This window comes from Oncorhynchus gorbuscha, linkage group LG03 (assembly GCF_021184085.1).
Source record: "Oncorhynchus gorbuscha isolate QuinsamMale2020 ecotype Even-year linkage group LG03, OgorEven_v1.0, whole genome shotgun sequence".
Taxonomy (NCBI): domain Eukaryota; kingdom Metazoa; phylum Chordata; class Actinopteri; order Salmoniformes; family Salmonidae; genus Oncorhynchus; species Oncorhynchus gorbuscha.
The window spans coordinates 33,620,422-33,644,156 of NC_060175.1; the positions used below are offsets into that span (position 1 = coordinate 33,620,422).

General features: G+C 42.1%; 1 protein-coding gene across 1 annotated transcript in view; it reads right to left on the reverse strand.

Annotated features, from left to right (window-relative positions):
- LOC124019644 (metabotropic glutamate receptor 2-like) overlaps positions 1–15,850 on the reverse strand; it is a 79,495-nt gene extending 63,645 nt beyond the window's left edge. The window contains exon 1 of the mRNA XM_046335050.1: positions 15,247–15,850. The gene's annotated coding sequence lies outside the window, so the exon portion shown is untranslated. The remainder of the gene's footprint in view (positions 1–15,246) is intronic.
- Positions 15,851–23,735: the final 7,885 nt, after the last annotated feature.

Sequence of the window (23,735 nt, forward strand, 5' to 3'; positions counted from 1 at the left end):
CAATGATAACTACAAGATTTAAGATAGCTGGTTAGCCTAACTTACCTGACTAACATGGGCTAGTTGACCAACTGGACATTTCTGACAGGTTATACCATTTTTTTTTTATTACTTTGGTAATATTTTCACAAGTGTGTGGTCAAATTTCACAACTTTCATTACAAAAGCACATTTAAGCACATTTTCAACACAAAAATCACACAGTAACTTTTGCACAAAAGCTAATCAGTGTTTCATCTAGAAATACCTTTCATATAAAGTTATTGCCTTTCACAATGCAATATGCTCACATAAATATTTATATGATTCTCTTCTCATTTGTTTAAATATATTTGACCATCACTTAATGGCTAATCACTTAACCGCTTGGTACACCTTTAGATTTTAAACTGGTTTGTCTACTATATATGGATTTTGAGAACTACATAAATCAAATGTGTGTTTGTAAAGTATAAACATCGAATGTATGATACATGATAACCATACATGACTGTGTAGTAAAACCACAATTGGTCACCATATAAAAGGGTGTGTGTGAACACTTGGTGCCATGGGCGAAACCTCTTCGGGAGACAATCCAAGTGCCTGGATAACGTGGGGGGAACATCTCCATGTGCGCAGCTCTCTCTGAAGATGTTGTGGCAGGACGTAGGCCATTACTTGGATCCAACAATGCTGCACACCCCAATGTGTCTCAATTAAATTTAGTGGCCTGTCAAGGTGAAGGTGTTATTATGTGGGTCAATCTCAGGTTCCACCACGCAGAGGTGGTTCAGGCATGGTTTCGGGCCCATCTCCGATTTGTGACCATATACCTGCCCCCATACTCTCATTTCCTCAATCCTATTGTGGATTTTTCTTCAGCATGGAGGTGGAAGGTGTACGATCACCATCTCCATGAGCAAGCCACCCTCTTTCTGGCCACGGATGAGGCATCTGACGAAATCAATGCAGACCAATGTCAAGCTTCGATTCGCCATGCCAAAAGGTTTTTCTTAAGGTGCATGATCAATGAGGACATTCACTGATGTGGATGAGAATTTATGGCCAAATGCTCAAGACTAAGCGGAGCGACACAGAGGAATCCAAGAGCAGACTCAGATGAGGAAACAGGGATGAGTGAACCAAAATATTTTTTGTTACACAGGGAGATATGGAGTGCAGATCCGGGGAAGCTCGGATGAGTTGCAGAAAAAACAGATTTGGAGACTAAGGTTGGACTAAGGTTGGAGTTAGCTGAGTAGAACAGGGTAAGTGGTGGTAGTGGTGGTGAGTGAAATCCAGAGCACGGTAGTTGGGTGGTGAGATGTGGAGCAGGAGCCAGAGACAGAGCGGTAACTGCAATGAGAGGATAAATGGTGTCAGGCAGGGAAACAGGCACAGCAGAGTAACAGGATCTTGAATAATCATGAATAGCTAGAATCATGAACTGACTGAGCAGAGATTACGATCTGGCAGAGTGGAAGTGGCAGGACTGAGTATTTGTAGAGGTCTTGATTATGGAACAAGTTGCAGCTGGTAGGGATCTGCTCTGACTCCAACACACCTGTCTCCAACCACATAATCACAGAGAAAGGGAGAGAGAGAGAGTGTACAGGGGTAGCAACTGCAGGTCAGGAAGTGACCGGATGAACACCAGAGGACGTAACAGGAGCAGATGTGACACAAGACAGGCTTGATGCAAGTGAATGTGTGCTAAACATTATGTTTCATTGTCATTTATTCAATTGTATTCCATTTCTTACATTTGATTACAGACAGTACACCCACAGTATGTTGCAATTATATCCAATTTTCTTTTTGCATGAATAATTGTAGAGGATGTCTTCATTGATCACACTTTTGATTACAAATTGGATAGATATTATGAAAATTATAGATTCTGCCAGGTAATGTAAGTGTATTGCCCAATGTGTGTTATTTACAGTACTTTAGCATATTACTTTCAACAATTCTAAGGGTGATTTGAAACAGGTATCTTGCATTGTTTGCTATTAGATTGACTGGTAGAGAAAACAAATTGAAGAGATATCATTATTTTGTGTTTGGTGATTAAACCCATGTTGTGATCTCATTTCACAATAAATGTATATTTTGAATCAATGGTTGTTTACAATCCTAATGAATGCACAATGACAGATTTTGAATGAAAGACTGGCTGCGTTACAAGTGTTACCAGTTTGGAGTGTTGTACTAAGACTTGTGAAAACATACCACTTAGTGGTGACAATAGTAACAAGGTGATTTTAAAAAACTGCAAATAGCTCTGTAAGGTCTGTCTGTGAACAACATGAGGAAAACTGCCCATGCACTACCAAATTTCAAAATGACATCGTGTGCCTTATACTAGAATTCAACAGAAGTAAGTTAAATGTCTGATTCATTTCTTTAAAAAAATATATAAAAAAGTATTTATTTAAGTCGGGACCCACTGCCCATATTGACCCCGTTCTGGATCCGGACTGCGGTCCACCTGTTGAGTATGGCTGGGCTAGTGTATAGATTCACTATTTATATTCTCTTGTGTCATGTTACAATATTCATAAGGCCCTTTTCCCATTCCGCATATGTAGTACTCAATAACATATTCCAAAAAGTTACTAGGGGTCTGTCAAGTCATATTTCAGTATAGTGTAACATAATCATATGTTACACAGCCAGGGTGTGATTAGACTTTTACTGTAGCTGTCTGGCTGAACAAAATAGGAAACACCACCAAACATACTGCTGTAGGATGTCACAGAAATGGTTGGTTTTATATATATAGTACTGTATATGGGGCGAGATGTTGATCTTGTTTCTTTGCACAGGTGTAGAACACAGATATAGGGTGTGTGATGTGAGAGAGAACATTGTGTGCTGAGGGTGCTGGCTGGATCCTCCAGAGTGCTTTCTCATGTCTGAGTTCCTAAGCAGCTCCCTAGTGACCTACCAAATCACTCCCCCATGGTGAATTGCTTCCTTTGGAATAGTGTGTGTTTGTCTTCCTCCATGCCTAAGGGGCCATGTGACTGTTCTGGTGTGAAACTCTCGGTCTCTCCCTTTCTACTCTTCCTCTCTCTCTTTTCCCTCTCTCCATCTAGTTTCATGTCTTGCCCATGTCTCTCATTGCAGGGGGATAAGTCTACATGCATGCAGGCACATGCGCACACAGACACAACCTGTATAAAAAGGTCTCCATTGGAGAACACTGTAAAAAATGATTTAGCAAAAACAAACAAATACAGTGCCATACACACACACACTCACAAAGAGCTGTTGAAATGTCCCTGTAGCAGTAGCTACAGACTTATTCTCCCCCGATGGATTGAATCTAAACACTGTTTCATTCTACTCCATAAGGTTATTCATATTTTCTGTAGACAATTTTGCATAAATATCATGATCTACATTGACATTGGGAAACTACTGTAGTGGTGGATTTACAACACCACAATGACATTGGGAAACTACTGTAGTGGTGGATTTACAACACCACATTGACATTGGGAAACTACTGTAGTGGTGGATTTACAACACCACATTGACATTGGGGAAACTACTGTAGTGGTGGATTTACAACACCACAATGACATTGGAAAACTACTGTAGTGGTGGATTTACAACACCACATTGACATTGGGAAACTACTGTAGTGGTGGATTTACAACACCACATTGACATTGGGAAACTACTGTAGTGGTGGATTTACAACACCACAATGACATTGGAAAACTACTGTAGTGGTGGATTTACAACACCACATTGACATTGGGAAACTACTGTAGTGGTGGATTTACAACACCACATTGACATTGGGAAACTACTGTAGTGGTGGATTTACAACACCACATTGACATTGGGAAACTACTGTAGTGGTGGATTTACAACACCACAATGACATTGGGAAACTACTGTAGTGGTGGATTTACAACACCACAATGACATTGGGAAACTACTGTAGTGGTGGATTTACAACACCACAATGACATTGTGTTTATTTATTCACAGCTTTATTTCCTTTAATTACATTTTTGTCCAACTGAAATCAATGAAAACCAGGACTGCATACAAAAAACTGAACCAAGCATTGCACATGTTGAACCATATCCTAATATCCACTGACCCTCCCTTCTGGTCAGTAAGGAACCAGAGACAGATTGCATCCCAAATGGCATAGGATCCCTATGGACCCTGGTCAAAAGTAGTCCACTAGGTAATAGGGTAGCATTTGGGAGGTAACCCCTGTAGAGCATCAGGGTCCTGGGTGTGGAGCAGAGTGAGGACCAGGACCCAGAGTGGACCCAGTAGAGATGGATGGACAGGTTCAGTACACATCATTGCTTTCTGTATCAGACAGTAGACATGCCCTCTTTGAAGTCTCGTAGAATGATGCATTGCACTATTTTTGTTCATAAATCCCTCTTGCATAAACCTCTACCATGCCTTACTTCAATGTTAACCTATGAGCTACCAGACCCGGGTCTAAGTGATGGCTAACTCTGGAAATCCCTTTGATCTCCGCTGAGTTAAGTAAATCTGCTTTTAGTTTTTTTTAACCTTACTTGTGGAATAATCTCCAAAGCTCTCTAAAATGGGAAGAGTTGGTGCCTCTAAGGCAATTCAGACCTTTTATTTGATTGTGTTTTGCATTTCATGTATTGATGTGAATATTGATGTATAGTGTATATTGATGTGTACACAGGGATCATCTGTAAAATAGACCTTGGTCTCAGCATGACTCCCTGTCAAAATAAAGGTTCAATGAGAAATGGATGGGTCCAGAGGAGGTGCAGCAGCAGCAGGTCTGTGGTTCCTAGTATCATCTTCTCCTCTGTCCTCTCCAGGGCTTAATTAGCCACACTACAGAGGAAGGGGAGGGAGGGAGCAGTTTATCGGAGCAGGATATTATGCCAGTATCATCTGCCAGTCAAACCAGCTCACTGAGAGAGCTCCAGCCATAATTAATCATATCGACAAGAGGTTATGAAAATTTCTCATAAAAAAAGTCAGTTAGGCTTTGTCATGATTTGTTGTGGATTTCTCCTTTTCTCTTGAAGAGTATGTGGAATCTTCAACAAACAACTGCTTCCCATCCTTTGTTTTGAGGGTCTGGGAGATAGATATTGGATTGAAGCACTCTTTCATGTTATCCCTCACTATGGTCATCGGCCATCTCATGATGTATACGGCTCTGTAAGGCACAGGATATTTACTACACAAATTAACTACCATTCTGAAAGTTCACTCTGAAATGAAAAAGTCTAAAAGTGCAGTGTTTCAATCATTGCTGTAAATCTTCCCTGCTCGCCTGTGTGTGTGTGTGTGTGTGTGTGTGTGTGTGTGTGTGTGTGTGTGTGTGTGTGTGTGTGTGTGTGTGTGTGTGTGTGTGTGTGTGTGTGTGTGTGTGTGTGTGTGTGTGTGTGTGTGTGTGTGTGTGTGTGTGTGTGTGTACGTCTGCACTACAAAAATGTCCATTAATTATAATCCACATAATAATTCAGATTTCATGTTTTTGCAGGATTATTTTCCTCGTCTAACAAACTGTATCAAATTAAGATCCTACATCTGTATGGCTCTATTTCACAAGGTATTGCCATTTGCCAGGTATTCTACTCTTTATATAATTCACAGATAAATCACCATTATATATTCAATTCACAAAAACATCCTAACCCTCAACGTTCTTTCTGTACTGCAGATAGTTTAGAGGCAAATGCCTGTGTGTTTTTGTGGATGTATGAAGCTAGAAGGGAAACATTGCATTGAATCTTACTGCACCCCTCTGCTGCAGTGTTTTGTGGGCTGACAGGTCTTTTTTCTCCAACGCCAAATGAGAGTGGGGATGTCACACCTTTGCCTTAGCCCCGGAGAGTCAGCTAAACAAAAATGTACCGTACCTCTCTGCACAACCACTGCCTGACCGAATATACAGCAGCAACAGGAGACAATTCCCCAAACATAATCAGGCTGTTAAGTACAGTGAGACAGAGAATGGAGAATGACCAATTGAAGCCCTAAATGAAAAGATGAACATGAAAAATATGTCGAAACGAGTGTACACAAATTCTCATAAAAAAATGTCAACTTCTGGTGTGAGATATGGGAATAACACTTAGCCAGCATGTTAAAACCCTAAAGTACACACCCGTAAGAGAGGAGGGGGACAAAAGTGTTCCTAAACTGTCTCTCTTCTCATCCAATTAAACTCCCAGGAGAGGCCACTATCTCCCATGCAGGACACAGTGGAACACATTCACACTCTCTCTCCCGAGTGTCGCAGCGGTCTAAGGCACTGCATCTCAGTGCTGGAGGCATCGCTACAGACCTTGGTTTTATTCCAGGCTGTATCACAACCAGCCATGATTGGGTTTGGCTAGGGTTTGGCCGGGGTATGCCGTCATTGTAAAAGACAATTTGAAGGAGGCTTTGTTGCGAAATAGGAAGCCGATTCTAGATTTAATTTTAGATTGGAGATGCTTAATGTCTGGAAGGAGAGTTTACAGTCTAACCATACACCTAGGTATTTGTAGTTGTCCACATATTCTAAGTCAGAGCTGTCCAGAGTAGTGATCCTTGTCGGGAGTGCGGGTGAGGGCAGCGATCGTTTGAAAAGCATGAATTTAGTTTTACTAGCATTTAAGAACAGTTGGAGGCCACGGAAGGAGAGTTGTATGACATTGAAGCTCGTCTGGAGGTTTTTTAACACAGTGTCCAAAGACTGGCCAGAAGTATACAGAATGGTGTCGTTTGCGTAGAGGTGGATCAGAGAAGCACCAGCAGCAAGAGCGACATCATTGTCATATACAGAGAAAAGAGTCGGTCCGAGAATTGATCCCTGTGGCACCCCCATAGAGACTGCCACAGGTCCGGACAACAGGCCCTAAGATTTGACACGCTGAACTCTATCTGAGAAGTAGTTGGTGAACCAACTGATTTGTAGGGGTCCAGATTTTGAAGCTCTTTCAGGGCATCAGCTATCTGGTTTTGGGTGAAGGAGAAGCGGGGGGGGGGCTTGAGCAAGTTGCTGTGTGGGGTGCAGAGCTGCTGGCCAGGGTAGGGGTAGCCAGGTGGAAAGCATGGCCAGCCATAGAAAATGTTTATTAAAATTCTCGATTGTCGTGGATTTATCGGTGGTGACAGTGTTTCCTAGCCTCAGTACAGTGGGCAGCTGTTGTCGGCTATTATTGTTTTTTACAAGGTGGAGGTATGTAAGTGGCCTCAAGACAACTTGATTATTTCAGCTGTGGTTTACCTAATGTGCAGACGTGCATTTTAACAGCCAAACTAGCCAGAACAAGAACAACAAACTCACTTTACATAATGTGGTCTAATGTACAGCACTTAGAGGAGCCACAACAAGCCATGAATACACCACCCTGTAGCACATGGTAAACAGGCTTACAATGATTTCCTCAGCAGGTAGCCTAGTTGTTAGAGCATTAATCCCTGAAGTGACAAGGTAAAAATCTGTCATTCTGCCCCTGAACAAGGCAGTTAACCCACTGTTCTTAGACCGTCATTGAAAATAAGAATTTGTTCTTAACTGACTTGCCTAGTTAAATAAAGGTAAAATTAAAAAAGTATTTTAATTGGGTTAACTGTTAACTTCAAAGAGCACCCAGCCTCATTTCATCCTCTAATCTACCATGCCGAAATCTCCACTCTCTTCCATATCTCTTCTGCTTTCCGCTTCACCAGATGGCCCTTTTAATTCAAGTGTGTGAAGCCTACCAGCCTTTACACTTTTCAAACCAGGAGGGGTAAAGGAATAGAACGTTTGGGGGACTGAGGATGGAAGAGGTGGGGAAGAGGAGGAGGAGGAGGAGGAGGAGGAGGGGAAGGAAGGCGGGCGGGCATAGAAGTGGAAATGAGACGGCGCGCATCACAAGGTGGAAGGTAGGAAGGCAGATAGGCTGGGGAGTTGAGTCACAACCTGCAATCAGAGCACAACTTGTGGCAAAACCCCTTTATGACGAAATGCCATCAGCATCTGTGAGGGTTCATTTTTTCGCAAAATATTTTTTTTAAAGCTGAGCAATATTATTTTCCCATTCTCAAACATAACTCGATTTGACTGATGGATTTAACCTAGATGTAGAAAAATATCCCCCAGTTATAAATGAAGAAACATGCTTTATGTCTCTAAATTATCATTACACACGCTCACAAGACACTAGCAGGTCCATTCCACACTGTTCCAAATGTGCGCCATGCTGTGCCAAGCCTAGTCTGGTAGTAATTAATCTGAGTACAGTGAGTGGAGAAATCACAATTTCCATCCCCCTAATCTGGCCATGGTAGTGCAGGGACAGCAGTGGCAGCCTGACAAATATCTCTCTCAGTTGAAGCCCAAACAAATCCCTAAGGAGATAGATATCACCTATTCAGAACTCACTACAGGTTTTATATCTGTTTTAGATTTGGCAGACTGTGGACTTGATGTTAAACTTGTCCTGAAAAGGTCAGTGCTGAAAAGTTGTATAACAAACAAGTTGTATAACAAACAAGTTGTATAACAAACAAATGTTTCTCAGGAGAGTTATTTGTTTATTTTTGTCATTAAGTAACACTTCACTTCAACCAGTTCCATGAATCCAGGCCTGGGAGATTGACCGTATCAATGATAACCACTGAGATCACTGAGGCAAAAAGACAAACCCATGTCGGAAAATGAAGAGCGCTGACCTTTCCAAAATGGTCACTGATACCAAACCAATTAGGGGAAAGACGTTAATTGAAGTTTAAACGATAGCAACCCAGGCAAACTGAGGCTGGCGCTGAATGGCAACTAGTGGGGACATACAGCAATTAGGGAGATGTCAATCAAATCCTCACTCACTCTCTCACCACCACAGTTAATTTCCTCATCATTGATCTGAAAGTAGGCTGAGAGGTCCAGTCAGTTCATCTATTTAACAGAGAATGGGTTTGGATTTGGTCAGGTGTGTCTCCGCTCAGCTCGCCCCTTACAGTAACTCCGTCCCTGACACGCTCTCTGCACCTGTGTGAGGGAGGGAATCCCCTAGGACAGTTCCATAGATCCACCCCTTCCCATGGGCCTGATTCCACCTCACTGTGTACTTCCTAATTTAAGATTCCTTGACTGTCTATGTTCTTTGTGTGTTCGTGAGCTCATTATAGGCAGAGCTGTGATTATCGCAGGCAGGGTGATGGATGCATGGTGTTTGTGTTTCAGGGGCTGCATGAGGTTTTCTTTGGGTCTTTCCATCACACACACCATTAGTGAAAAGAGAGGAACAAGAGTGTGGGCTTCCCTGATCCTGAACTGAGACATGCTTTCATTCTGTCTCAACATATAACACTCTCAAACACACATCTCTCACATGTGCACAAATACACACACACCTGTAAAAAAACACAGACACATACATCCCCAACACAAATTATGTCTGCGCAGCAGAGAACATTAACATATTCTCACAAAATAAATCAATATTACTTTCAGTGAGACAGATGTATGGCCGAACAGACAAACACACATTGTCCCTGGTCCTACATAGCTACCTCGGCGGTCTTGACTGTCCCCGGGCCTCTCTATTAATCTTGTCCAGGGACACACACACCATCTGCTGTATGCTACCCTAGCCACATTAACTCACACTGGAAACCATGTCGCAGGAGATGTTCAGGCACTTATTTAATCAGCAAGTGATTTTTTATCAACTAAAGATTTAGTTTAGTAGGAGTTCAGAGAATTCAAAACTAATTTGTCAAACAATATGAAAGCTCATACATCAAACATGGATTCAAGTATAGATTGTGTGTGTGCACGTGTGTGTGTGTGTGTGTGCATATGTGTGTGAATTAAAAAGAGATCAGAAAGAGGCCATAAGGAGGTGTAAGTAATTAAGCTGTCCTGTTTGATAGGACTGCAACCATTCATCATCCTGCAGCTTAATCACAGACGACGGCCAACTAATAAAACTGATAAGAGATCTGGGTGGCACCGAGATACCTTATCAGACATTTGGGTTTAATTAGTTACTTTGGTTTCCCTCTCTATAGCAGCTCATGGGATGAAACAGGGCAGATCTACCTGCAAAGGAACCCTTGTGCATTCATATTGAAGTTGATTGGATTCCATAAATTATTTTCCATATAGTACAGCCATACATTAGACCAGGCCTGGGCAAAGGTCCGTGGCCCGCAACCTGATTCAATACGGCCCAAGGAATCATGCTCAGATCACATAAATAATTTGCGATAGTAAAGTTTTGAAAAATGTATTTGTTATTCAATTTAAAAGCCCAATGAATTCTCGTGTAATGATTGTGGGACATTTATTTTGAAGGCACGTATAAATAACAACTGCACAAGGACAGACAGTGACTGACAAGCTGACACACACTTCACAGTTACAAATAGTAGCTAGCTAAAATTGCGCAACAATGAGTTTTTCGAAGATTTAAAAGAAAAGGAAAGTAGACGATGAATGTAGGGTTTTCCAGCAAGAACGGACATCGAAATATTTCTTTATTGAGGTATCAGGGAAAGCTGTGTGCTTTGTGTGCAAAGAGAGCATTGCTGTCAGGGACTAGACAATCATGGACTATAAAAGGAAAACCAGCCACGTCCGCAAGACCGACGTTTTGCGTCCGGACAGGCTAAACACATTCTTTGCATGCTTTGAGGATAACACAGTGCCACTGACGCGGCCCGCTACCAAGGACTGTTACTCTCCTTCTCCGTGGCTGACGTGAGTAAAACATTTAAATGTGTTAACCCTCGCAAGGCTGCCGGCACAGACGGCATCCTCAGAGCATGCGCAGACCAGCTGGCTGGTGTGTTGATGGGCATATTCAATCTCTCCCTATCCCAGTCTGCTGTCCCCACATGCTTCAAGATGGCCACCATTGTTCCTGTACCCAAGAAGGCAAAGATAACTGAACTTAATGACTATTGCACCGTAGCACTCACTCTGTCATCATGAAGTGCTTTGAGAGACTTAGTCAAGGATCATACCCTTACCTGCCACCCTAGACCCACTTCAATTTGCTTACCGCCCCCAATAGATCCACAGACGATGCAATTGCCATCACTCTGCACACTGCCCTATCCCATCTGGACAAGAAGAATACCCATGTAAGAATGCTGTTTATTGACTAACACCATAGTACCCTCCAAGCTCATCATTAAGCTCGAGGCCCTGGGTCTGAACCCCGCCCTGTGCAACTGGGTAATGGACTTCCTGACGGGCCGCCCCCAGGTGAAGGTAGGAAATATCACCTCCACTTAGCTGATCCTCAACACTGGGGCCCTACAAGGGTGTGTGCTCAGCCCCCTCCTATATTCCCTGTTCTGTGGCCAAACACACCTCCAACTCAATCAAGTTTGCAGATGACACAACAGTAGTAGGCTTGATTACCAACGATGACGAGACAGCCTACAGGGAGGAGGTGAGGGCTCTGGGAGTGTGGTCCCTGGAAAACAACTCACTCAACATCAACAAAAGAAAGAAGATGATCGTGGACTTTAGGAAACACCAGAGGGAGCACCCCCCTATCCACTTCAACGGGACCGCAGTGGAGAAGGTGGAAAGCTTCAAGTTCTTTGGCGTACACATCACTGACAAACTGAAATGGTCCACCCACACAGACAGTGTGGTGAAGGCGCAACAGTGCCTTTTCAACCTCAGGAGGCAGAAGAAAATTGGCTTGGCCCTTAAAACCGTTAAGGGCATGTACAGTTGAAGTCGTAAGTTTACATACACCTTAGCCAAATACATTTAAACTCATTTTTTTCCTGACATTTAATCCTAGTAGAAATGACCTGTTATGTCAGGTAAAATCACCACTTTATTTTAAGAATGTGAAATGTCAGAATAAAAGTAGAGAGAATTATTTATTTCAGCTTTTGTTTCTTTCATCACATTCCCAGTGGATCAGAAGTTTACATACACTCAATTAGGCCCCAAAACATCACTGCTCTAGAGGAAATCTGCATGGAGGAATGGGCCAAAATACCAGCAACAGTGTGTGAAAACCTTGTGAAGACTTACAGAAAACGTTTGACCTCTGTCATTGCCAACAAAGGGTATATAACAAAGTATTGAGATACATTTTTGTTATTGACCAAATACTTATTTTCCACCATAATTTGCAAATAAATTAATTAAAAATTCTAAAATGTGATTTTCTGGATTTTTTTTCTCATTTTGTCTGTCATAGTTGAAGTGCACCTATGATGAAAATTACAGGCCTCATCTTTTTAAGTGGGAGAACTTGCACAATTGGTGGCTGACTAAATACTTTTTTGCCCCACTGTATGTATATAGTCTTCATTCCTACTTTTTGTGTGTATTGGGTATATGTTGCAATACTTTGCCTGGACAAGAAAGAGCTGTTTGAAAATGTTTCCCTGTAAAGACGAACAGTGACATGGTGTGTTGAGGACATCACAGAGGATATGGAACAAGGAAAGGATTTCACCTATTTCTCCTTGGTCCTGGATGAGAGCAGTGATGCACGTGACACAGTGCAGTTGTTGATATTCTTACAAGGCATAACCCCAGACTTTGAAATTACAGAGGAGCTTGCTTCAGTGCAGTCAATGAAGAGCACAACCACAATATTTATTGGAGGAGGTTAATAAGTGTGTGGCAAAGCTGGGACTGAGTTTTGAAAAGTTCTCCAGTGTGACCACAGATGGGTGTCCAAACTTGACAGGAAAAAACATTGGCCTTTTGAAAAGGATACAAGGTCAAGTAGCTGAGCTGAACCCAAATCAGAACATTATTTTCCTGATTTGCATTATTCATCAGGAAGTGCTCTGTAAATGTGTTCAGAATTTTTTTTGAGCTTATCGATCTTCGGTCTGATGCAGTGATTGGAGAACTATTCAAAACAATATCACTGACAAGGTTCTATGCATATCTCGATGAACAAATCTTTCCAAAGATTAGGAGTCATGCTCATAAGATGATTGCACTGTTTAGGTCAACCTACGTGTATGTGAACAGACATTTTTAGTGATGAAATATAACAAGTCAAGGCACAGATCATCTCTTACTGACTCTCACCTATCAGAAATCCTGTGCATAGCGACGTCAGAAACTATACCTGATTTCACTGCTCTAGTCAATACCCATCAGAGACTTCACTCCTCACACTGATTAAGAAGTTTAAATGTAATGTTGAGCTCTCCCTCTTTCTTGTGTTTTTGTGCATACCCTTTAACAAGAGTTCTGTCCGTGGTGCTGAATGCACAGTGTACTTTTCCCTCCGTGTAGTTCATTGAATGTTTAATAATGAAAATACCTACCAAAAGGAGAACATGGATGTGGTTTATTTCTGTGCATGTTAAAAAAGAAAAATAAGTAGCATATCTGGGTGTGATTTACAGTAGATATGTCAACACAGCCATACACGTGATGTATCATCCTATAATATGACTCTGGCCCGCGATGGCAAAATGATATTCTAATGTGGCCCTCCATGGAAAATAATTGCCCAGGCCTGCATTAGACTATGCTCAATGCATCTGGTGAATGGTGGTGACATACTGTAGGCCTACTTCAAGGTGCTGTGGCAACAGAAAAAGTGTCCTTATCATTATAGTATGTCCTTTGTGAGAGAAATACTTACAGTATTTCAATACAGTCAATGACAGCTGACCTGTGGTCTATGGGGCTTTAGTCTAAAATCATATTTGAAAACGATAGGCAAATCTTATGGGCATTCATATGTTTTATACATTCTTAAAAAAGAAAATCTGTCAGGGCTTTGTGAGTATGTGTTGAGGTGGAGGAGTCAGAGGAGAACAGGCTTGTTTGGGCACCTGGGAGCCAGTGGTCCATGGACCTGCAGGTTAATCCTGGTCTACAGGTGAGCTCCTTCTCCACACACTAATGAGTAGCAATCTAGGTGCCTCCATGGCCTGGCGGCCCAGTGGTGGGGACGCTTGTGTTCTTGGCAGATAACAAGGATTTAAACACGCTTGGTGCTCAGCAATAACACTGCTCCTCCACGCTCTGAGACACTCTGATACGCAGTGCTACATCGACTCCCAGCTCCCGACACACCCAGGGGGATTGGCAGGGTTTCATCCCCATGACGTCGTGCAACGCTGTGAAGCGCTCCCCGGGAGTCACTACCCACTCTGCACCGCGCTGATACAGGTGAGGTGGATTCCATTAAGACTAAAGAGATAGGTGCACCGAGTGTCTTGCCTCATTCTCCTCCTCCACCTCGTTCCTGATTGTGCACAGAGTTCCAGATGCAAAGAGAAGAGCCTGTTCCTCTTAAGCCTCTCTGCTGGCTGGGTCTGAGAACACAAGCGTCCCCACCACTGCCATAGGCACACCATTCATTGCTTTACAAGACAATTTGCTCCAAGAAAAACAGCAACATGCAATGCCACTGTGATAAGGCTTCTCCCCCTTTTACTTGTTCCCACAGTCCTGAAAAATCAGTATATGACCTGGGAATCTATGATGTGGTGTGTATAGGTTCACTTGTGAGCCAAGGGTTTGTCCACCTCTTGGACATATTATGTTATTAACTAAATCCCTGTTCATACCTGGTGCTAACACGCATCCTGTGTCCGGATTGTGTCCACATTCTGATAGTGCCAACATTTTCAGACAGCTGCACACCACATTTACCACACGATTAACCACATGTTAATGCAAGGTGTAACCTGGACTCTCTGAACATGCACAACTCACCGCTGGAGTCAGAATCTATGTAGATGTGCAAACTAAAGGAAGGTGTGTGGATGTTGTAGGCGACTCAATAATGGAAACATACTTTGACCAACTCTATGATCTATTGAAAACTGCAACTTGATTTTGAAAGTCTCAATATATGACAATAACATGCAGGTTGAATAATGGACAATACAGTAAAACATATGATGATGAGGAGACCCTTCTGAAAAACACTTATTGATTTGTGTCTACTAAATTTGCCGGAAGATATACAAATGTAAAGATGATTAGAATGGTGGCATGATCTAATTTGTTTACTATGGCAAGCAAGTAACCCTATTCTATAGTCATCGCATTCACACACATTTTTCCCCCCCACCTGTCAATCAAATTCTGTAACAACAATTTGACAAATTATGAGAGATGTGTCAAAAGAAAGTAGGAATAGAATGGGAGTCTCTCTTTAATATCTATAACAAAGATTTGTTCCATTGCTATAGACTTACAAAGAAAGCATGGTCGTAATCGTGCATACAACGTGCATGCTGCTGTTGCTGGGACCAAATGTAGGCTACACAAAAACCAAAAGCTCTTACCTGTCCAATGAATCTCTCTTCTGAACGAATCCAAATCCAACAGGTTACGCAGATTAGGTCAGGCACTTCATATCCTTGGTGATACTTTCAATAAATATCGTGTTATTGTGCCGAATAAACAATTCCTGGATACTGATGGTGGAGGAAGGAAGGACAAGAGATGAGAGTGAATGAAGTTTTCGCGCCTCGCAGCTACGGCGCGCATGAGTAACTGTCCTCGGTGCTGAAAAACACTCCGAGGAGCGCGCGGATTCCTTGAGATTCTATCCCCTGGTTAAAAAGTCTACCCACCCTTTTACACACCTCTGGTACAAATTTAACATTATACTCACTTGAGTCCCTCCAGATTACTAACTGCGCGTCCACACCTCATAACTCAGCTGTGCAACAAATCTTATTTGATAACAAATGAGTCAAGTGTTATCAATGAGCCTGGTAGAAAGGATGAGTCGAGGAATGAAACATCTGATCCCGGGTGCATGATATTTTAAGGAGCCAACTCATTATTTTTTCACCATGCATAGTTTTAACATTTTTAAAACGGTCACACGAGTCCATAGGCTATCATGTGAACTGAACTGTCATATTGACAGCCACAACAGAATTCAACAGACCCGAACGCCTGTGGATAATAGCGATTTCTGAATAGATGTGTCTGTGGGCTATCAAGCCTGCAGGTTGTGAACGACCACCCTGACAATCAATACGAATGCTATTGATTAATTTAAATCCGCGCAATAAGAAACGGGTCGTAGTCTTTCTCAAAAGTTTAGATTAGGTCTAACTGTTATCATGTATAGCCTAATAATTGCATATTACAAATTCATTGTGATATTAGGCTAGAATTAATACAATAAGATTAATTAGAATACAGATTATGGTATCCTAGTAGCTTTTTGCATTCTGTTTTCGAGAGCTGTTGATTAGGATGCGCTGAGCATGTAAATGTGGAGAAGCTCAGGGAATCGTCTTGATTTTGTTTAACCGAACAAGCACAACTTATAACAGCAGCTGTTCGGAGACCGCTTAGCTGCATCGATAGATTTCTATTTACAGTCCACGCACAAGTTCTGACATGGGAGTGGAGACGAGGGAGAGCGCGAGGTGGCTCCCAGGTGGTAACCCTGCGCGCACGGGATATGGACTTTCGAGATCACCAAATGGTGTGTTGTGACCTCTAACCCTCTTCTGCCAAAACCACATTCACACAGTCAGGGAGGGGCTATCGACTGGTTTTGTATGCGACTTCACCCATCTTCATACATCCACTGGAATAATATGAATTATAATTGACATCATAGGGAAGGCCATATCTCCATGACCTCAAAGCTCTCGGATGTAGGCTAACCCATGTGGGTTTCACAATTAATTAAATCAGTGCAGTGTAGGCCTTATGCAGTGTAGGCCTTATCAGTGCAGTGTAGGCCTTATGCAGTGTAGGCCTTATGCAGCTACTCTTCTAATTTGACTGTGGATAACTGGTGGAGTGCCAGATTAAACAATTGTGATTATATATAGCAGACATTCTGTATATCTGTCAGCCATAACAGTGTCGATCAATTACTCTTCGAAATACAGATCTGTATGTGGTATAGGCTACATTTGAATTCGATTCATCAGACAGATAATGACTAAGACGAAAGGGTCAATCTGTGATACAAACATAAAAAAGCGGTCACCGCCACTGCTTGGTAAACAACATCACACATATCTCTATAGACAACAAAGTGGATGCCCAGAGACCAGAGACTACCGACTTGAGTTTAAAATGTAAATCCTCAGTCGGGGCTTTTAGCCTGCCTATCTGGCATATTTAACCTCTGAAATTGAACAAAATATTATAAATGAGTCTCAGATGTTTGATGATTACATGCATGCTTAAAGCGCCAATCCATGTAGAAGCAAATCCACATTGATGCACCAAGTGATTGGAGCGGGACTGGACTCTGGATGGTTCTAAATGTGGCCCATAAAGGATGGAAAGCGAAGTGATTGAAACAAAGCCCAGTAATATAAAAGCGATGAGTGTGATAGAGAATTCACGGCACGGTTTCTTAATGATTACATTCTCTTGGGATGGAATTCAATTATTGATATCAGAATTGCACACCACACTTTAAGAAATGCTGTGCATGTCCTGGATGAAGGGATTTGACAGTGTGGAGCCCTCCCCGGCAGACCACCAGCCATACACACACCCCATCCCCACACATGCAACATTGACAACATTGGCAGTACAGAACAGCGTCTCTCAACCATTTCTGTTATTGGCGAGACATGGTCCTCCTCATTTTTAATAACCATCTCATGTTTAAAACATATACAATATGTAAAAACACCACTGGAGATACATCTCACCACTATAACTGTGGCTTTGCTCTAGCCATTTAGTTTGACTCCCGGTTGTGCGTGCTGTCTGTCTGTCTGTCTGTCTGTCTGTCTGTCTGTCTGTCTGTCTGTCTGTCTGTCTGTCTGTCTGTCTGTCTGTCTGTCTGGTATGTTTCCAAGTCAACCAGCGGTTTTCCCATTCGCCTGCTTTTTGCATTCTCCTTTTGCTAGTCCTCCCAGTTTTGACCCTTGCCTGTTCCTGGACTTTGTACCCGCCTGCCTGACCATTCTGCCTGCCTTGACCATGAGCCTGTCTGCCACTCTGTACTTCCTGGACTTTTTTGCCTGTCCACGACCATTCTCTTGCCCACCCCTTTGGATGAATAAACATTGTAAGACTCCAACCATCTGCCTCCTGTGTCTGCATTTGGGTCTCGCCTTGTGCCTTGATACTACTACTACTACCACCCATGAGACCTTTGTCCTTGCAAGGGCCCAATTTCATATGGACATGTATGTTCAGAACACATTTTTCTGTTGAGCGCATGGGGGAAGAGTGGCTCACTCATCACAACAGCAGGCATGCATACATTTTCATGCAGGAATCATGAAGAGATTGCACTTTACTGTTTGACCAAATCATGGTTTTAGCTTCCTAAAAAAAGTTTAGGTAACAATGTTTATAGGCACCCTTTCTGTTTTTTTGCTGATGCATCTTTTGACTGTGAATGTGTGATCTCAGCTCAGCCTATCAGAAAACCGGTCCATCTTGGTAGGGGGGCTGGCAGTAATTGCCCCAAAATATTTACAAAAATATCTTAACAGTACCATGGGCTGCCGGCCATGTAACCTTAGAATTTCTTTGGGTATAAAAAAAATGGTCTAGCCCATCTGGCATTCGCCCGTGATGGATACACTGTTGGACACACCCTGATTGAATGCATAGGTTAGCCTAATGATACAATAGTAGTTGTATGTGCAACAAGCTCTCACGCAGAATTAGAAGTTCATCCACATTCTTCAAACGTCAAATATCGAAGTTGCGCAAAAAGTAGAATTTTGAAGTGTTTTTGTTGCTGCTCTGTATCTTTCAATTTTTCCAAAAGCCACATTTAGAAATTAAAGGTTAAGTATTAAAGGTTAAGTATAGGCACTCATTCTGAATGGTTAAGGTAATGTCACGTTCGTCAAAGTGAGGAGACCAAAGCGCTGCGTGATGTGAATACATTATACTTTTAATAAAGACGGACACTAAACAAACTATACAAAATAACAAAACGAACGTGAAGCTATCATACAAAAGTCCAGACACATTCAACTAGACAGACAATAACCCACGAAATACCCAAAGAAGATGGCTGCCTAAATATGGTTCCCAATCAGAGACAACGATAAACAGCTGCTTCTAATTGAGAACCAATCTAGGCAACCATAGACATACATAAACACCTAGATGGTAAACAACCCCATAAACCTACAAAACCCCTAGACAGGACAAAAACACATACATCACCCATGTCACACCCTGACCTAACCAAGATATATAAAGAAAACAAAGAATACTCAGGTCAGGGCGTGACAGGTAAGGATAAGTTTTGAGTGTCCAGTGTCCACAACTGGGATCAAACACACAACCTTCTCTAGAGTCAAGGGTTAAGGTTTGGGATAGGTTTAACCCCCGCCCCCCATAAAAAAGTGTCCACAACTGAGATTTAACACAAACTTCTGATCCAGAGTCATGGGATTACTAAAGCCTACTTGATGGTCATGCTCACTGTTAGACCTAGTGGCTGGTTTTGAAGACATTTCCCGATGTTCTCAGGACATGGATAGACATCCAATTTCTACTTCAATCTTGAACACTTGGCTGGAATGTAACAACTGATTCTCTGTTAATGAGACAATCAATAGTGGCGATTGGTCAAGAATGTCTGCATCAGATTAAGTGTTTTAAATAAATTAACAACAGTATTTATTTATGGCTGTGTAAAAGCTCTATTAAATGCTCTGAGAAAGTTAGTCAGGCTTTCCACACAAAGCCGATATAACTAGCAGAGTCACCACAGACTCAGAGAGTCCTATAGATTAGTTAAAGTTAAAGTGAATGTTCCAATTTCATATAATCATTAGAGTGGAAAGGTTTTTTTAGTTTAGCCTTAACAGCTAATTAACTTCAGCAAGTTAAGTGTTAAGTTGAAATCCCACTCAAAACAGAAGGCTTACTCTACATATCATAAAAGGCTAAAGGGCCAAGAATTTCCCCATAGTCACCTTAGGTCTGGCCAATTCCTGATGTGCTGACGTGTAGCACTTTGCTGCCTCTTTCGTCAGACAGAGAATGACCTGAGAAGCACTGACCACGTGGAGCTGTGAATTTAGACTTCTAAATATGGCTATGAACAGAGGCACTGGGATAATAGCTAAAACATTGAACACCTTCAGACCATGTTTTTACGTACAGTGGGGCAAAAAAGTATTTAGTCAGCCACCAATTGTGCAAGTTCTCCCACTTAAAAATATGAGAGAGGCCTGTCATTTTCATCATAGGTACACTTCAACTATAACAGAGAAAATGAGAAAAGAAATCCAGAAAAATCACATTGTAGGATTTTTAATTAATTTATTTGCAAATGATGGTGGAAAATAAGTATTTGGTCAATAACAAAAGTTTCTCAATACTTTGTTATATACCCTTTGTTGGCAATGACAGAGGTAAAACGTTTACTGTAAGTCTTCACAAGGTTTTCACACACTGTTGCTGGTATTTTGGCCCATTCCTCCAAGATCTCCTCTAGAGAAGTGATGTTTTGGGGCTGCTGCTGGGCAACACGGACTTTCAACTCTCTCCAAAGATTTTCTATGGGGTTGAGATCTGAAGACTGGCTCGGCCACTCCAGGACCTTGAAATGCTTCTTACGAAGCCACTCCTTCGTTGCCCGGGCGGTGTGTTTGGGATCATTGTCATGCTGAAAGACCCAGCCACGTTTCATCTTCAATGCCTTTGCTGATGGAAAGAGGTTTTCACTCAAAATCTCACGATACATGGCCCCATTCATTCTTTCCTTTACACGGATCAGTCGTCCTAGTCCCTTTGCAGAAAAACAGCCCCAAAGCATGATGTTTCCACCCCCATGCTTCACAGTAGGTATGGTGTTCTTTGGGTGCAACTCAGCATTCTTTGTCCTCCAAACACAACGAGTTGAGTTTTTACCAAAAAGTTATATTTTGGTTTCATCTGACCATATGACATTCTCCCAATCATCTTCTGGATCATCCAAATGCTCTCTAGAAAACTTCAGACGGGCCTGGACATGTACTGGCTTAAGCAGGGGGACACGTCTGGCACAGCAGGATTTGAGTCCCTGGCGGCGTAGTGTGTTACTGATGGTAGGCTTCGTTACTTTGGTCCCAGCTCTCTGCAGGTCATTCACTAGGTCCCCCGTGTGGTTCTGGGATTTTTGCGATCATTTTGACCCCACGGGGTGAGATCTTGCGTGGAGCCCCAGATCAAGGGAGATTATCAGTGGTCTTGTATGTCTTCCATTTCCTAATAATTGCTCCCACAGTTGATTTCTTCAAACCAAGCTGCTTACCTATTGCAGATTCAGTCTTCCCAGCCTGGTGCAGGTCTACAATATTGTTTCTGGTGTCCTTTGTCAGCTCTTTGGTCTTGGCCATAGTGGAGTTTGGAGTGTGACTGTTTGAGGTTGTGGACAGGTGTCTTTTATATTGATAACAAGTTCAAACAGGTGCCATTAATACAGGTAATGAGTGGAGGACAGAGGAGCCTCTTAAGCTCTGTGAGAACCAGAAATCTTGCTTGTTTGTTATTGACCAAATACTTATTTTCCACCATAATTGGTGGCTGACTAAATACTTTTTTGCCCCACTGTATATTTGAGTACTGCTCTTCACACACAGATTGTGTATATGGATTTCCTCCTCTGTCATCTATTCCTTCAAGAGATTGCTAAGACAAATTTCTCCTTCACAAAGGGGTTGCATGCCGGTGCAAGTTATATCGCGGATATATTATATCATTAGAGATGCCATTTATTCATACTCCCTCTTTTATTCAGTCTTTTGAAATCTATTCACCAAGCCTGTCTCTGAGCCTCCTTTAAAAAAAGAGGAAATGGTAGTCAATACAGGCCTCCAAGAAATTACAGAAAAGTGTGAATGGTCATGAAAGCTGGCTGTATAAAAGAAAGTGTTAAGTTAATAGGTGCTTTGGGTCCATCTGTAATTTCCTCATATAATACCCCTCCCTACTTACGTGACGCAAGGTCTTCTTCAGAAAAGAGACAATGACAGAGACTTTCATCAATGAAAAAGCCACAAAGTCTGACATGGTGAGGTTGGACCCAGGTGTAGATAAGAGACCAGACAAGGAATCAGTGGTTAAGGATAAACATAATACTTTACTAAGAAACGGTAGGCGCAGGATCACAGTACACTTGAAAAAACAACAACCACTAAGTGTCAAACTCACTCAGGAAACGAACACACAAGGTAAACAATTCAAGCTTCTGCAAAGAGAAATAGAAAAAACACCTCTTTTAAAGTGAAAATCATAATGAGTAATGGAACACACCTGAGTGTCATAATTGTCTCTAGGGTGGTCTCTCTGCAGCCCTCTGGTGACAGGTGGAACCATGACACAGAGGATGAGTTTTCAGCGCTGTGGCGTGAGCAATAGGGATAGAAGAATATAATTTCATTGTCTGAATACTACAGGAGTTTACCACATAACATGCATACAGTATTGCTTCTCTGTATAGATACAGAAAAATAAAATGCATATGATCTTTTATTGCAGACAGAAAAACACCCATGGCATTGTACATTATCTCCATCACTCAAAGCCCAAGACGAGAGACCAAACAGAATAACATGTGACAATAGCAAATGGAGTGAGCCCAACGTCTAGATCATAGGATTATCATGCTATAAAGGAAGTTGTTATACCTAAAATAAGGGAAGAACTCAGTATATCCCTGATTCAAGTCAAAAAGTAAAGATTATGTTGGTACACATGACAGACCAGAGTAGTTGAACAAGTTTCTACACCGGAAACACCTAGGCCAAAGTAATAGAACAGATCTGATCATGATTATGATATTTAGGTAGATAAAATTACAAATCCTTCACAACTAAATGCATACAATTCCTTCATATAATGGTTGTTCATCTTAATCCAGTGGTCACCAATCTTTTCTGAGTCAAGATAACTTTCGCAGTCAAAAGTTTCTTTTTAAACATGACTTAAAAAATGTAACGTTAACCTAATAAAAACAGATATGTAGGAATGAGGTTTGTGCAGTAGGCCTAATACAGTGAACTGCCAATATTGTTCTTCTCAGACCATACAGTGGCTTGTGAAAGTATTCACCCCCCCTTGGCATTTTTCCTATTTTGTTGCCTTACAACCTGGAATTAAAATAGATTTTTTGGGGGTTTGTGTCATTTGATTTACACAACATGCCTACCACTTTGAAGATGCAAAATATTTTTTATTGTGAAACAAACAAGAAATAAGATAAGAAACCAGAAAACATGAGCGTGCATAACTATCCCCCCCCCCCCAGCTGCAAGTCTCACATCTAGCCACTTGGAATTTTGCCCATCCTTCAAGGCAAAACTGCTCCAGCTCCTTCAAGTTGGATGGGTTCTGCTGGTGTACAGCAATCTTTAAGTCATACCACAGATTCTCAATTGGATTGAGGTTTGGGCTTTGACTAGGCCATTCCAAGACATTTAAATGTTTCCCCTTAAACCACTCGAGTGTTGCTTTAGCAGTAGGCTTAGGGTCATTGTCCTGCTGGAAGGTGAACCTCCATCCCAGTCTCAAATCTCTGGAAGAGTGAAACAGTTTTCCCTCAAGAATTTCCCTGTATCAAGGCGGTGGCCCGTTCCTGTAGGTTCATGCTCTACAACATCCGCAGAGTACGACCCTGCCTCACACAGGAAGCGGCGGAGGTCCTAATCCAGGCACTTGTCATCTCCCGTCTGGATTACTGCAACTCGCTGTTGGCTGGGCTCCCTGCCTGTGCTATTAAACCCCTACAACTCATCCAGAACGCCGCAGTCCGTCTGGTGTTCAACCTTCCCAAGTTCTCTCACATCACCCCGCTCCTCCGCTCTCTCCACTGGCTTCCAGT